Source organism: Thunnus albacares, chromosome 2 (assembly GCF_914725855.1).
Source record: "Thunnus albacares chromosome 2, fThuAlb1.1, whole genome shotgun sequence".
NCBI classification, from domain to species: domain Eukaryota; kingdom Metazoa; phylum Chordata; class Actinopteri; order Scombriformes; family Scombridae; genus Thunnus; species Thunnus albacares.
The window spans coordinates 34,551,009-34,567,190 of NC_058107.1; the positions used below are offsets into that span (position 1 = coordinate 34,551,009).

The window sequence follows — 16,182 nt, forward strand, 5'->3', positions numbered from 1 at the left end:
TGTCTCTGTGTGTCAGCTCTGTGATAAACTGGCAACCTGCCCAGGGTGCACCCCGCCTCTTGCTCAATGTCAGCAGGCATCAGCTCCAACCCTTTACAGGAAATGTAGATAAAGGATAAACAGACTTGACTAAAATAAGAAAAAATAGAGACATAATAGGGTATTTTATTTTTCAAAATGCATCAGTTTATTACATGTAATATTAATTGGTTTGTTTTAATAAACACTATTTCCCACAAATTCACTGCAAATTAATTATTACCAGTTTTACAGACAAATCAACATCTGACAATAACCTATTACCTAAGACCTATTTTCCTTATTTCAAAATAAACCTAAATGGATAAAACCATATGACGACCAGTGTCTTCAGACCCGATTTGAAATGGACCTATAGAAAACATGCTTGAATCCAAACAGGACCTAAAGACAGGCAGACCTGAGGATAATTACAACACTGGCAGCAGCGTGTTGCTCCAACAATTAATGAGCAGCTACGGTTGAAAAGAGCAGAAATACATGTCAGTTCTCCTGTACTTCACAGTTAACACCTCATGAAAAACACACTTCTCTCCTTCGATGTTACAAAGCCAACTTTGGTCCTGGGTTGCGTCTCATTTAGAATCCTATATAAGCTCTTCGGACATGTGCTTTCTGTATGCTGCAAATGCTACAATGCTACTTTTTTATGGGCAAAATACAGAGGTGGATGCCTGTTTAGCTTGTACTAACAAAATAGCTCAAAATCATCTTCAACTTCTGACCATTTCAGAAAGGGTTGAAAAATAACTCTACTGGATAAGAGAACATTTTGGCTCTGTGATTTATGAATAGCGCATGATGAGTAAGAACAAAAAAAAAGGTCTGGATTCTTCAGGGTAAACAACACACACATATCTACAGTAAAGACTGATTCCCACTTGCTCATCAGAGACCTGGTCTTTGAAGTGAGCTCAAACCAGACAAAACCTGGAGGAAAAAAAAAGGATGACAAATGGTTTTGTCACCGGATTCAGACAAAGCAAATGATAGGCAAGTTGTCCAAATCCCCTCGGGTGACAACAGAACATGAAATGATCTTTTCATGTTGATTTGATGGTTAAGATAACGCACGATGACAATGGACGGGAAGAACTCCAAACAGAGGACACACTCAGGTGTGAAAAGGTTGTTATGTCTGCCTTCACATAGATAAAAAGCAGCTTTTCTTTCTTTCTTTTCTGCCTCGTATCGAGAGAGGAGGACTCTTTTTGTGTCTGGCTTGTCTTGTTTACTCTGAGCATCAATGAATCCCACTTGTTGGCCTACAGTAACGCAGTACGAGGATCCAAGCAGAATACCTCGGCTAGCGATATCACATTTGTCAGGACACGGGCCATCTGTGGATCCCTTTACTAAAAAGGCGTGAGATAACTAGCACTCCAGAGCTCAGAAGAAAAGAGGGCTCCTTTCTCTCTGTCTTTCAAACATTTAAAACAGATGCTATCAGGTTCACAGCTGGCTGGGGGCCTGGGCCAGATACCCTATCTACTGGCTTCTGTCCTCCTGTAGCCAGCCTTGAAAAGACATCATCAGGTGGACCCGGTAAAAGCAAAAGGAGGTAAGAAACATTTGTGTAGTGGCCAAAAAACTATGTACCAGTTTCACTCTAAGAGATAAATATCTTAGTTCAGTGCAGTCTTTGGTCCTTGTCTTTCAAATTCTGATTGTCTACAACTGTGAGTCAATTATACCAAGATAAATAATGGCTTCACATAAAACAGGCTCGTGATTGGCTGCCCGTTATGTTTACTCTACATAAAATGCAGCATCAAAACTTTTTGTTCTCTGCAGCCAACCTCATTATCTAACCCCACATTTGGTGAAAATTAAGATTATACTTATACAGCAATTTGTAGCAGCTGTGAACTAAAAAAAAAAAACAAAGATGAGAACACAAGTTAAAAATGAGTGTATTAAATGTTTAGAGCTCATTGTTTATGGTTTGCATTATTCAAAGAAGTTGGATTGTTTATTTTGAATATTAAAAATCTGGGCAAAATTAGAATAAATCAAATAAATAATGCAAAAATGTGCTAAAGTTGGCTTACAAAAGATCATCTGCGGCGTATGCATGTTAAAGATAACATCTGTTTATTACATCTTAGGGTTTTATTTTCATAGCTGTGGCAATCATCTCCGTCTGTTATGATAAGACTGAACTTGCATATATAATGAGATGTGGGAACACAGCGTCGTCGCTAAAACAACTGCAAGAAACACGGGTGGTCGGATGATTACACAAGACAACACTTTAGCCAGATTATCTAAACTGCTTTCTCTAGAAACCTGAAATATTGGTAATAATCTCTTTTTGAAGAGGAAAAATGTGCATGCAAAAATACAGCAAATACAGTATGTAAACAAAATCTGTGATTGATGTTTCCAACTGTTCTTGTTATCCTCTTCCAAATAAGTTTGGCTAGCCTAGATGATTGTTTACATCATGATATCAATATTAGTATTTGGGATATAGTAAATTGTCTGGAAATTCAATTGACTTTTAATACTGTATCATATAAACAGAAAAGAATGTTAATAATCATATAAAAATCCAATATTGCTATGAAGCAGTCCTGCTGAGTAATTTGCAACATTGCATCACATCCAGCTCTATAAAAGGGAGAGCTACCACAGTAGAAATGGTAAGACAAAAGTCACTGATTGTGAAATGTATATTATGTAATGGTAAATATTTATTATATATATCCTAAATGATAACCAAATGACCACCGACCTTACAAAAGGTGAGACCAAAGCAGAATTATGTGTTAACTATGTTTTCTTTCAATTTTTCCTTTCAGTTTTTGGAGTGTTTGTCATGAAAAACAGCAACTTTTGGTGTTATGTGTTGGGGCTTAAAATCAGGGTTGAAAAATCTCTGGTCCTTTAAAAAAAATCCATGTATGGTTCTGTGAAAATGAAAATGATAACGCACACAAAACAGCACTACAAAGTGCTTACCTGTCAAAACTTTTTGTTTTGACAGGTAAGCAAAAGTTCCCTCACAGTGAATCGGGCGAGCGCAAACATCGACTCAGACTTGGTTATTTGCTGCAAACAACCGACTAGCCTCAGTGTTGGAGGGAGCGGGGGGGGGGGACGACTCCTCCACCTTACGCTATGGAAAACAAGTGGAGGCCTTACGTCACCTGCCAGCAATTACCAAGAACAGGTGCTGTGACCTCACAGGGCAGCGAGAGGCCCCCCGCTTTATGGCAAACATCAGTCTGGTTAGTGCCTGAGAAGCTGAGCGCTGCACAGGTCCCAGGTAGAGATCCTGTGATACTCAATATTCAGTTTGATCCTCTTTGAAACTTTTTTTTTTTTTTTTTAATGTGTACACAGTTGAAATTTAAGCCGGCTAAAAGGAAAACACCAGTGACCTTAAGATGAAGGTTACGTAAACCGGTAAAGAACAAATTTCCACATTGCACATGCGGACAATAAAGATTATTATTATTCCTTTAAATCCGTGATCCGTGCAGTTAATAAACACAGCAAAGCATTTCAAAGCAACAAAGCATTTTTTGAGGGCGGCGTACTCACTGCCCTCAAAAAAAAAAAAAAAAAAAAAAAATCCACTCTGAACATGTTTATGTGCTCAGAAACAAACAGTGAAACTTGAACAGTGTTGACAATTGTAATTATTGAGGTCTGTGAAAACTGTGGAGGGATCCCCGGCCTCTTGACAATAAGGGAAAACCTACACAGATGTGAATTACTCCACAAACCTTTGGCTAATCTTTCAAAGCCCCACGGCTAAAAGAGAGGGATTTACAAATTCAAGTCAAACAGAAGCTGACAGCAGCCTGACACGTACTGCATGTGCCCCCTCCTTTGTGCTTTGACAATGTCCTACAGGTGGGGACACAATGGCCCGGACCACCTGACATCCTGTGGCATAAGGAATCTATGTCTGAATGTGTGTGTGTGACTGTAGGTGTTTGTGACAGAAAAAAAAGGGAAATGGCTAAAGAGAGCGAACTAAAGCTAAATCTCAATACTTTTTGGGGACTAAATCACATGTTTATCACAGAATCTATAGTAAATGACAGTCATTAAAGCTGGGATAGCGTGTCCTGTTCACTTATTATTTGATCAGAATTCAATTTTGGTGTCTTCTGTTTAAAAAAAGGGTGCATAGAAGAACTTAACAACACATTTATCAGAGTTAGACATTGAAATAAAGAATTGTTTTAGTATCTATACCAAAACTCAGGTGTCATTTCAGTTCCAGTATCAAAAGATTTTAAATAATACTCCACTCTAGCCACTATTTTAAAGTTGGCTAAATGATTAATTACTGTCAGTACTGATTATTGTTTCATATTTTTTCTAATGATGCATTGGTAATGTTTATAAAATGTGACAAAAAGAGGGAAAAGTGCTTACTACCAAGTGACATGTTAAAATTGCTTGTTTTGCCTGAACAAAGACCCAAAGCTCTTAAATGACAGTAACATACGATCATAAAATCCTCACATTTAAAAGTGGCACCAGCCACTGATGATCCAATGAATGAAAATGAATCGTTTCAGCACTATATTTACTTTTAAAAGCTAAAACCTAATTCTTCAAATGGTACAATACATCAAATGGCAACATTTCAAGTCCATCTATCATATGTTACAGAGTAAGAAAGTGAAGGGGAAGCAGCAGAGAGACATGTCCGCTGTCCTGACTTTATTACAGAATAGGTTTAATCACACCAAGCTGGTTTGACAGCAGGGTTTTCCATTGTCACACATGAAACTACTGTGTCAGTGAGTCGACACTGATTGCTTTTAGTTAAACTGCCCCCCATACACAGACACACACACAACTTGTCCACCAGCCCCCATACCCCACTCTACCCCCATTCTCCAGCCCACCTCAGCCCACATCAGCCCCCCACCCTCCCCAGTCCCTGGGAACAATCCTGCAGTGTCAGGGAGCTGTGCAGGTGTCTTGCGGTGTCAGCTGCCATACTGTTTATTATTGGTGGGCTCCGCTTTAGGAGGAATCCCGGGCCATCACTAACAACTGTGTAAATTTGTTGGGGTAAGGAAAACATGGCCTGTACTACAGGAATGTTTTTAGGTGGGAGCCCTTTTTTCTGGCAGGCTTTACCCTTGTCCCCTTTCTGGATATTCCTTGAGGGGCATGTGTGTGTGTGTGTGTGTGTGTGTGTGTGTGTGTTTCAGGCGCTTAGGAGGGGGTTCAGGGGTAGGATGAGTAGGGGTCATTGCTTATTTGACTTGGAAGTGACTTCACACAGCCGGCTTGTGTAATAGATGCAACTGTGGAAACCATATGTGCTGAAGTGTGTTGCATCTACCTGAACTACACATCCTGCAGGATATGTGATCCAGAGGCAGAACTCACTCACTTAAGAGTTTGGAGGCACTGAACCTTGTCATCGCAGTCACTAATCTACATTAGCCTGTTCTCTTGATATGTTAATGTTTTTAGCAATCAGATCAAAAAGCTTCAGAAACCAAAGCTGAAATTCTTTCCATTAAATTCTCATTGTTTCAGGGGATACACATTTATCATAATTCCATTGATCTATTGATTCACTTGCAACAAATCATTCATTATTGTTGACGTAAAGCCTGTGACAACACACCGATAGCCTTGTGAGTAATGAAAGAGTTAATACTCCGAGTTTCAAGAGCAGGTTGTCATCCAGTATTTATAGTATTTTAAAATATGGCTGTTAAATATAGAGGATTTCACTTATCAGAACAATTATTTAAACAGTATACAGAGTCCAGGAGATATAATTTATGTGTGGTGTTTTTAATTTTAATCAAAGTTGTAAAAAACGATGCACTCAAGTCACCAAAACAATGAAATTCACAAGATGGAAAAACAGTAAGTAAGTGTTGAGGAAAATGATTTTAAAAAGAAACTTCATGAAAATGGCATTTCAGCAGAGCCAAAAGCTGGACAAATGCACTGGGATATGATTAATATGAGTTAAATATGGTGGGACTGGTGGGACTAAATATATATCTCCTGGTCAAACATCTCCACCTGATAGCCAATTTAAATTACACAGTAATGTTAACAATGCTACCTGGAAACATTTTTTCATATACAAAAATAATAGTATGTCAGATTTTCATGCTGGAGACTGGTGTTCACGTCCCGTCACAGACATGTTATTAACATTTCCAAATGTTTTAGTTGCCCATCCCTACCCATACCTTCACACAGTTTATTTGCCTTAAACACAATCTTTCACCAACCTTAACCACGTCATAGTTTCCAAGTGTATATATATATTGCAGAAAGTGAGAATTTTAAAAGGGATGGTTCCACATTTTGAGAGCTACGCTTTACTCTCGTATCTGATAGTTAAATATGAAGCTACAGCCAGCAGCTGCTTAGCTTAGCTTAGCTTAGCTTAGCTTGGCACAAAGACTGGAAACAGAGGCAAACAGCTAGCCTGGCTCTGTCCAACTGTAACAACATCTGCTTACCAGCACCTCTAAATCTCACAAATTAACATGTTAAATATCGTTTGCTTCATCTGAGCAAAATGTTTTTGTGCCAGACTTAATTGGCTACTAGCTGTTAGACAACTAGCAGTGACTCAAGGAAGTACTGCCTTGTGGCCATATTGGATTTACAAGAGTTTTGCATCCATTAATACCTTGTGATATTCAATTAATTGGGGCCAAAAAGAGACATTTTACCTTTATTTCATCTATGAACAGCTTCTGAATTGAGTTTCCAAACTGCAGCTGAATCTAATTCATATCAAAACATTTAAGAGAGACCGGGAGTAATGGACTATACATAGATGCCACACACGAACGCGTTTATTGTATGCACTCGCTCTTTGAGAAATGTGTTGTAGTGTGCCTTTTAGATACAAGCGCAGGGCTGTGAGTTGTTTGTACAGTGCTGTGACTCACCATAATCTGTTTGAGCACCCTTTAACATACCCTCTCATCACAAACCTCCACATGGGCTGCTGATAGACTGCAGCCACCCTTCCCAGACTTTCCTGCAGCCTCTCCTGGCAAATATGCTGCTTTTCCATCCACTAAAAGTCTAAATCCAAGTTTAATTTTAAAACAGGTCTATATCTACAAAAATAAATAAAAGACTAGGGCTTTGATTGTTTCCGCCCTGGAAAGAGATGAACACATCTCAGCTTTGCCCCACAGATTCAGTGGCCACTATGACTTCAAATATTTGAGTGTTCATAATGCAAACACAGTATAGTATTTTAAACCTTGTCATTTCTGTCACACAGTCTAGGATTCCACTTTGCCATCATGTCACTGAGATACCTCACCATGCACGATGTAGAGGAAAAGAAGAAGAAGAAGAAAAAAAAAGAAGTATTTTCAATTTCTACAGCGTCATTTCTTGTTGTAATTGTTATTGCAGGCCTAAAATGTGTGTGCATGCAATAAGGATGGAAATAATCAAAAGACATTTTTTTTCCTTTCGTTTATAATTACAGGGTGTGTCACTAGACAGATGTCTTGGCACCGGATACAAAAATGCACAACTTAACTGTTGAAAAGGACTTCTTGCTCTACACTGTGGTTTTAATGTTATATCTGTAAGTCCTGCACAAAAGGCTGTGAAGATTACAGGTTGTGCAGAGAAATAATTTTAATTCTATGAATTATAATTAATTATAGGAAACTTTATTTTGTTATATTAATTTTTTTGGCTTAACCCACAAGCTTTATTTGCCTTTATAGCTCACCTCTGTTGATTCCTTCTCAAATATTTCAATTTATTCCATTTAAGTTTGTTAATGATCTACTACAGATGTCAGCCAAATTTAGCTTTATGTTACTTGCCTTCCTCCTCAGTTATAGCAGTGTGTGTGTGTGAGTGTGTGCGGTTTTGTCCACATAAAATGAAGGCCATGTCAGTGCACATACTATGCAAGATGTTTTCTGTTGTTCATGTGTTTGTCTTTTCATGTCCTTCAAGACCACAAGAATTTCCCCAATTTGGAAAATTCTGGGAAATTCTTATAGTACAGTACGCAAAGGACAGAATGCCAAGTAGTGCTTGCAGGATGTTTGACCTTAAGGCCTGATTAGATAATAACGCAACATATACTGTACAGTATGTTTGGTGAAATTTCTACATTTGCGAGTGATGTACGGCAAATAAGGATGTTAGAATATGTTGTGTTTGGTTGTTGTTTAGACGTCAGTTTAGCAAAAAGGAGATATGCGCATTTGTTTACCCCATGTGCTCTCCATCTGCATCCATAAACAGACTACATGGGTGTTTGTGCAAGAGACGGAATAAATAAATCCAGAAGCAGGTGTCCTCCTATTGGGCTTTCTAAACACCCAATGGTAGACAGCTACGCCCAGTGAGGTTAGCCATGAAGGCAGAACAACTGTGGCCAGATACCAAAGGGGAAGCGGCTCGGTCAATCAGTAAGGAAGGCAAGGCAGCTAGCTCAACCCTCGGCTGCGTTGGCCTCTGTCTTTTTGGAGAACTCGCCAGTAAAGCCATCACCACAAAATAAGTGGCTTGAACCCACACACTTCAAATTACAGGGCACTCGGAATCAGAAAATGCTATACTGCTTTTCGCAATTGGTGTTTTAGAAATTCTATTAAAACCTCCTTAGTTTGGCCTACGATGCAGCTTTGCTGTTTTTCTCCGACTGCATCGGTTCACGTCGGCTGGAAGAATTGTGCTTTGTTTGGAGAATTTTCATTGTTTTCACAAATGGTGCATTGCAACAACTGGCCAACATACTGTAGAGTACACATGGCTGCATGAAAACATTGTAGTGTGACATAAAAAGCAGCAGCATGGTTTGTGATCTGGAAGTTATCCAGATCCTATGGTTGTCTTTGGAAGACATGTTGGACGTGCCTATTTAAGTGTAGAGCTCACTGGGAAAGAGTAACAGAGTCACACCATGCTGTTACTGTAGTAATGCCAAAGCAGCTTCCTGCTGGAGCATAAAGCAGTGATGGGAACATGAAAACATGACCTGGACTGGTTTCCTAAAACCAACACTTCAAGTAGCTTAACAGCAACCTAATCTTTGTACAACCAGTTTTAATGTTGATTTTAGTCACAAGGAGTCTGAAAAAAGTCAAATAGTCCTTTACATACTATCTAATTCTATTTTTTCAGTCAACTAAAGTAAAGTATTACACTACACTACAACATACAAGATAGAAGAGCAGGAGGAAAAGTCCATGTGCAATAAATGTAGGCCCTTGACGACAGAACCGGCAGGGTTCTTTTACAAGATTTGCATCAGTAGACCATCTGCTGTGCAGTTCAACACAACTGTAAGGAGTTAATTTGGAAAAAAAAAGACACTTCACCCGCTTCACCTGCTTGCTTCAAATGCCACAACCACTGACTGACTAAAATGTGCTGCTAAATAAACAGAAAAAAAAAAAGATAAAGTGAACATTAAACTAATGGAGTCACTCTGAAGTATGCAACCTTTTGAGAGATTTAAAGGTTTGAAATCCTTGGCAGGTGGGAGACATTTTCCTGGTCCCCACAACTGCAGCTGATAAAGGCCTTCCACATACTGAGAATAAGCTGTCAGCCTGACAGGTGTCATCACTTACAGCGCTTGGTGCAGAGCCCTGTAACAGAAAAAGGGGTAAAGTTTCTGCTCCCTGGAAGAAGAAAAAAAAAAACTGCCCCTACAGTAAATTAGTCGCATGCCTGAATTCAGGGAGGAATTACAGGTTGAGAATAGCAGGCGGGTCTGGCACATGTGGTCAAAACACAAATCAGTCAAACGCCATCTCAGCTACGGATTTCAGACACTAAAGTGACCAAGCAAGGCATATCTTTTCCCTCCCCTCCACTCCTACAATCATTTTCCACATTCCACTGGCTTTTAAATTACCAGTGGGAAGAAGAATACAAGTTTAGCCTAAAATACATGTGAAGCAGGGCAATGAAGTAGCCTGTCCACTGTTGAGTTTGCAAAAGCTTGTCCAATGAAATGAAAAAACGGGGATTATGGTGACATTAACTTTGCGGGCACTTTAATCCATTCTGTTGCGTTTCCTGTCTTGTTTAGGGACCAAATGTTTTATTTTATGTGCAAGTCTGTCTGAGGGCTAAATTTAGTTTGACTTTGCAGTAACTGTCCACATGTATGGGCTTCTTGGAAATATCACCAAGTTTACTTCTGTGTTAAAAAAAATGATACTGCAAGATGAAGATATAAAGAACTATTTTGAGCATTCCTATCTAAAAAAATAGCATTTGACAGATATATGTGTTATACAGTGTGATTGACAGCATACATGTTCCCTTAATGCCTTTGTTCTGCATGTGTGTCACATTAGTAGTGCATGTAGGTTCTGCTTCAACATTGAGAGTGCAAAATCTAACAAAAATCTTTGCTTTCTTCAAACCAATAGTTACTGCCTCGGGATAAAAACCAAACCAAAATGTCTTGCAGTACAAAGCAGGACTACAGTTTGCTCACACATTGGCCGTATAGTGTAATGATTTTGATGTCTTTACAGTCTAACTGAAGGGCTCCAACCTACAATAAGACATGAAGAATAACATTAGTTTAGGCTGACTTTCTCTATCATCCTCCACTGCAGCAGCATGGCTTACTGGATGTTAAATATACCATTTGTCTGTTTAGCCTTTACTGTCAATACTGCGTGAAGAGAAGTTCCTTCAAGTTGGCACGTTGATCCTCTAATACTGGAGGAATTTACTGTTTTCACCAAGTTTGGCTGCCAATATTAAAATGAAATCTTTAGATTCCATGAGTCATCTTGTCATAATGAGCTTGATAACATTTTTTTTTTTCCATGTCATCTTTTTTTTCAGGTCAATTCAGGCCCTCGACTCCAACATAACTCCAAATGTCCTTTTTATGGGCAGATTTTCCAGAAAGTCCTTCAGTATTGCATAAACCAAAAGACATTTTGCAAACTTAAGTCTTTTCTGTACTTTTGGCTAACCCAGGAAAACATTATCATTCTGAAACTCTCCCTTATTAAAACAAGACCTTTATCACCTGTACAAAAGCCTGAAGGGCACAAACATTGTGGTATACCACCGCTAACACAACACTTATGACGTTCAGACTTGATATGCTCCAGAAATTGAAAGTGAGACCCAACAGCACTGTAGACACATAATAACAGCAATAATGTTGTTTTATAAGAACCTAGATATGGTTTTCTAGAAATAACCTAATTAAAGTTGAGTATCTGCTGAGTGAAGCTGACTCCGGAGCTACCTCTCAATCCATGTTGTCTATCTTTTATTTATCCTAAATGTTCTTGTTTAAGTCTAACAGGACAAGTGGAGCTGGATGATAAGCATATGAAAAGTGCATTTTCTTGACTGCAGTATTTGCCTTTCAAGGTACAAAATGAAGAAACAGAAACATAAACTGCTTCCACTCAGACATCTGCTTGTGCAGGTGCATGACACTGGTGACGGCTTCGTGTGATTTGTAAAGCAAGTGTTTATCAAGATCTGAGTCCCTGAGAACTCGTCCATGAACGCCCGAGGTTTTCTTGTCTTTGTTTTTCAGTGGGGAGCTGCTCAGAATATAAGCTGCTGTGTTTTCTTGGGGGAACAAAGGCAAGACCTTCAGGTAACCATAGTTGTGTTAAGGATTTTATTTCTCATACATCTGTGTGAAAAGGGGGCATGCAAACAATGTTACCATCTGTGGTAGACGCCATATCATCTGTGACAACTGATTCAACACTGTGGAAGAACAACGTTGTTTTTACTGAAACTGATATGTTACAAAATTAACAAAATAAGTGTTAAAACTGTCAATCATCACCTTCTGGGTTGTCTGGAATAATAATTCCCAACGTAGTTCTTGGTTTTTTTTACAAATGGAATAACCGCAGACCAGCTTTAGAATTTAAAACATGGTTGACCTAAAGATTACTCTTTACATATGGACTTATCTATTGTAGGAGTCCTTTATGCATTTGTCCTGCATCTACTGCATCCTGCATTGGTAGTAGTTTTTTTTAAACATTTTATCAAAACCACAATCTCTCACTAATCCAATCACCAATTAGCCCAAAAACTGATAACGTCGAACACAGGATGTGGTCCCCCAAGTCTTCAGTGTCAAGTTCTTCGTATGCTCAACCATTCCCTCCAACCTGACTCCTATAACTTCTGTGATGTGTAAGAACGCCACACAAATTAATAGTAAAGAAATGTACAGTATGTTGAAGGAGACAGGACTGCTTTTACTACTTAAAAAAAGACTTTTCTTCTTGGGAATCAGATTAAAGTGCAGCACTAGTTCATCATGTGCTGCACAATATACTAATTTTCATAACATAGTGGTTTTGTAGTGAGTATATATATCATGGTATGATTTTGGAGTGCCGCTACCATTTAAACTTAATAAATAAAAGATGAATGTTTTACCAAAACCTTTATAGTTTTTAAGATTGTTATTCAAGGAGTTTCACAATTTATTTAAACCTTTGTAGCTGTGATTTTTCCATCTCCTCTGCACAATGCATCGAGGGACAATAGTGTCTATCTACAGAAACCTCTGAACTCAATCTGAATATTCTTCTTTTTTATCACTTTTTTCATCGTGAGGACTACATACTCAAATCTGCTTAGAATTATTACCTAGTATGAAACTGGGTCACAGTTACAGTGTATATATATATATATATATATATATATATATATATATCCAGAATGGAACTTCAGTGGCTGCATCTGTTTGACTGCACTAATACAAAGATGACATGCCGACGCTGAACTGCACATTACAAACATCCTTCAGATCGTTCAACTGGAAACAGAAACAAATTCATCTTGGTGGGTCTGAATACTTGTCATTGTCACCTTGGAGACAAATCATTGTAATGTGGTTCAAATTATCGTACAGACTTACCCACAGCGCAGCTATGCAACAATTACACAGTGCCCTTAGTTCTAAAGTGGGCACGAACAAGGCTGCCACAAACAACTTTATTTTTGAGTGCACTCCCTTCCTGTTATTGGAGACGGATGTTTTAACAGATTTTTGAGTGGAGGCAAATACATGTTAGATTGTTCAGCTGCGATGGCTGCTCAACAGATACAGCTCACAAAGTTACTACTTTGAGCGCTCGTGATGGCTTCAGTAACCACATGACGATGATTGGGCAGTAGTAAACACATACCAATCTTTCACTGCAACACTTACTTCAATTTAAAGACTAAACCAGGCACCTTCCATACGGATGACTGGGAACTGAGGATCTACTGCTTGCAGGATTCAATGCTTGCCATATGGAGGAAGTCTAATCTGAGTCACACATTATGAACTCTGGAATACAAAGTGATGGTTCAGGATCAATATTTTTAGTCTTCCGGGAAAACTCTTTGTTGAGGGTATTGTTAGTAATTGTCATGGTGCAGACAATTCCAAAATTAAGACTTGAATCTTAAATATACTCAAAACACTCACTTATATAATTCAATATTATTAAAGTCTTATATATATTATTATAAGTCTTCAGAGGAGTTAAAATGGAGAAGTCACAGCTTGTTAGCTTATGTTAGCTTAATTTGACAGCAACACCTCTCTAAGATCAGATAGATAATACAATTTAAATATTATGTGTGATGCTTTTGAGGGACGTGAAAAAATGGACTTTGTTTAAAACACTTTTAATGTCATCAAACATTTCAGTTCAGACTACAACAATTTTAGCAGAATCATACCAATAGGAAGATATAAAAATTTGAGTTGAAGTTAGCAGCTAACGCTACATGCTCTGATAAAAGCTGAGAAAGTGAAAAGTCAATTCATCTAATCAAACAGCATCTCACCACCTGCAGTGCTGAATGGCTTAAGGGTTTAATTACTCCAGTGATCCATCAACTGACAGTTTCAAATACACCGTAATAACATTTTCAAGAACTGTGCAGGTCTAGCACCTGTTCAAGACCCTTCCCTGGTCCTTTATTCTGTGACGCAAATCCACTCGAGCTTCACAAATCAAAAGCAAAGACTTCACTGATGCAAAACAAACACGCATATCTTTTTGATCTGTGGCACTGAAACCATGCAGATGCCTTGCCAGCTTTGCCATTTGGTCTGACTCCCTCAGAACAGGAGGTAATGTCCTATCAAAGTTTGTAACCTCCCAACATTTTCACGAGGAAGTGTCAAAAAAGTTGTTTCATAAGAAATACATTTGTATGAAATCCAAGTGACTTTGGTGCACTCGGAAGTCAACACTGGCGTAAATTTACACTTCAGGTGTGGATTTCCGAAAGCAGCAGAGAATAAAAAAACAAGGATGTTGAGAGGGAGTTGTCCTCTGAATTACCTCTGTGAAAACACACTCGCCAGAAAGCCCCTGAGACATAATTATTTTCCTTCCTTCTTTGTCTTGGACAAAGTTTGGTTGTGCTTTTGTTAGATGAAGTGAGACCAAGGGGTTTAGTGTCTTTATTTCCCACGTTTTTTACTGACTACATGTCTGTGTCTGGATCCAACAGCGGTGCGGATGTAAAAGGACTGCCTCTCTCTGATGTACGTACTGAGTACAAATACGTTAGTTGGGTTGTAGAAGAGGCCATTTGTGGAAACATGCATCATGCATCATACAGTACATACCACTGACTGGTTATTCTTTAATATATTAAAACTATTTAGCTACCAGATTGTTCCTGTTGCCTGCTGACAGCTGAAAGGAGCCATTTTTTTTGTTTTTGTGTAGTGAAAGACTTTAAAAATGGTCCTAACTATAAGATTTTTAGTTTTTATGAGCTGACTGGGTAGTGTAAACATGATATATATGTAAAACAAGTAAAAAATATATTTCCAAGCCTTATTATATGGCTCTATGACCAACTAAATGTAGTGAATTTTATCTCTCCGCTAGCCATTGTGCCCTTTTATCCGAATGCTGCTGGTACAAGATGTCGAAAGGCCACATTACTCAAAACCATGACCAACCACATAAAGCTGTAAAAATTACTGAATCTCAAAGTCATTTCCTCAACATCTTGCATCCTCTGATACAGGAAGCCACATAGTAAATGCTTAGAAAGGTCCATCGTGATACTGTTTACCGCAATCCAAACACCAAGCATTAATTCAGAATCATGTGTGAGGCTAAAATTCTGTAGAAAAACATCAATTATTTGAAACAAAGTAGATCCATGTGACTGTTCGCTCTCTCCAGGCTGAGAAAGGGAGTCAACAGCAATATGAACTGTGGTACTGGAGAACTGACCTTACAGTTAGTTTGGTTAACTTAAGTTAAAAGTCTGACTACATAGACGAGTTGAGTATTGTTAAAGCACAGTGGTTCTGATGTTTGAGCTTCGCCACAGTTTGCTTCTAATTTTATACAGTGTAACCATTTTAATTAAGTCCTTCCACACCATAAAATCTTATTAACAGCTGCATAGGTGCTAAAACTCTTGACTAAGAAAAACCCCACACACGCCTGATGACTTGTTCTCACCTTGTTAAGAGTGTTTAATTTGTTAGTCATTTAGTCTTACATGACTTTTATCCGATACGTACATGTTTAACTCTCCTGCTGTCCTCGGGTCAAATTTGACCCATTTTCAAATGTTTTTGTGTCAGAAATAGAGATTTCTTTCATTTAATTGCCTGAAAATCCAAACACTTTGCAAGTAAAAGTAATGATCACTACTTTCATTGAATTTTGGTTGTTTTATTAAAATTTATAGCGTCCTCCCGGGTCAATTTTGACCCGGGAGGACAAAAGTTGCATGGTTGACGGGAAGACGACAGGAGGGTTAAGGACCAACACATTATGAATAAAAGGGGGTGCAACTGACTGACAGTGTGCAGGGTTCTTTGATGCCTTCTCAGTCAAATGTTCAAGAGTGGACGTAAGTTTAATTTATTCAAACTGTTGCCTTTGCTTATTGCCACAGTATAATTTTAATGTTAGTCATCTCTGCATTGAAGTTCCTTATAGAAGTGTCAGTTTAGAGGCTGAAATGTAAAAATGTACAATATAACTTTTTCAACTTTATGTAGAAATAGTTGATTTAGACTTAGTTCCCTGCATGCATGTGTCAATACAAATCTGATAATGTTCCATATTCCTCACAAATCTAGTGTATACTGTATTACATGCACTCTGTGCTTTGTGATCTATAATATTTGTCATTTGCCAG

The 16,182-nt window shown here is 38.4% G+C and overlaps 1 protein-coding gene across 2 annotated transcripts in view; it reads right to left on the minus strand.

Moving 5' to 3' along the window:
* cfap299 (cilia and flagella associated protein 299) overlaps positions 1–16,182 on the minus strand; it is an 80,499-nt gene that overhangs the window by 19,188 nt on the left and 45,129 nt on the right. The gene's annotated exons all lie outside the window — the stretch shown is intronic.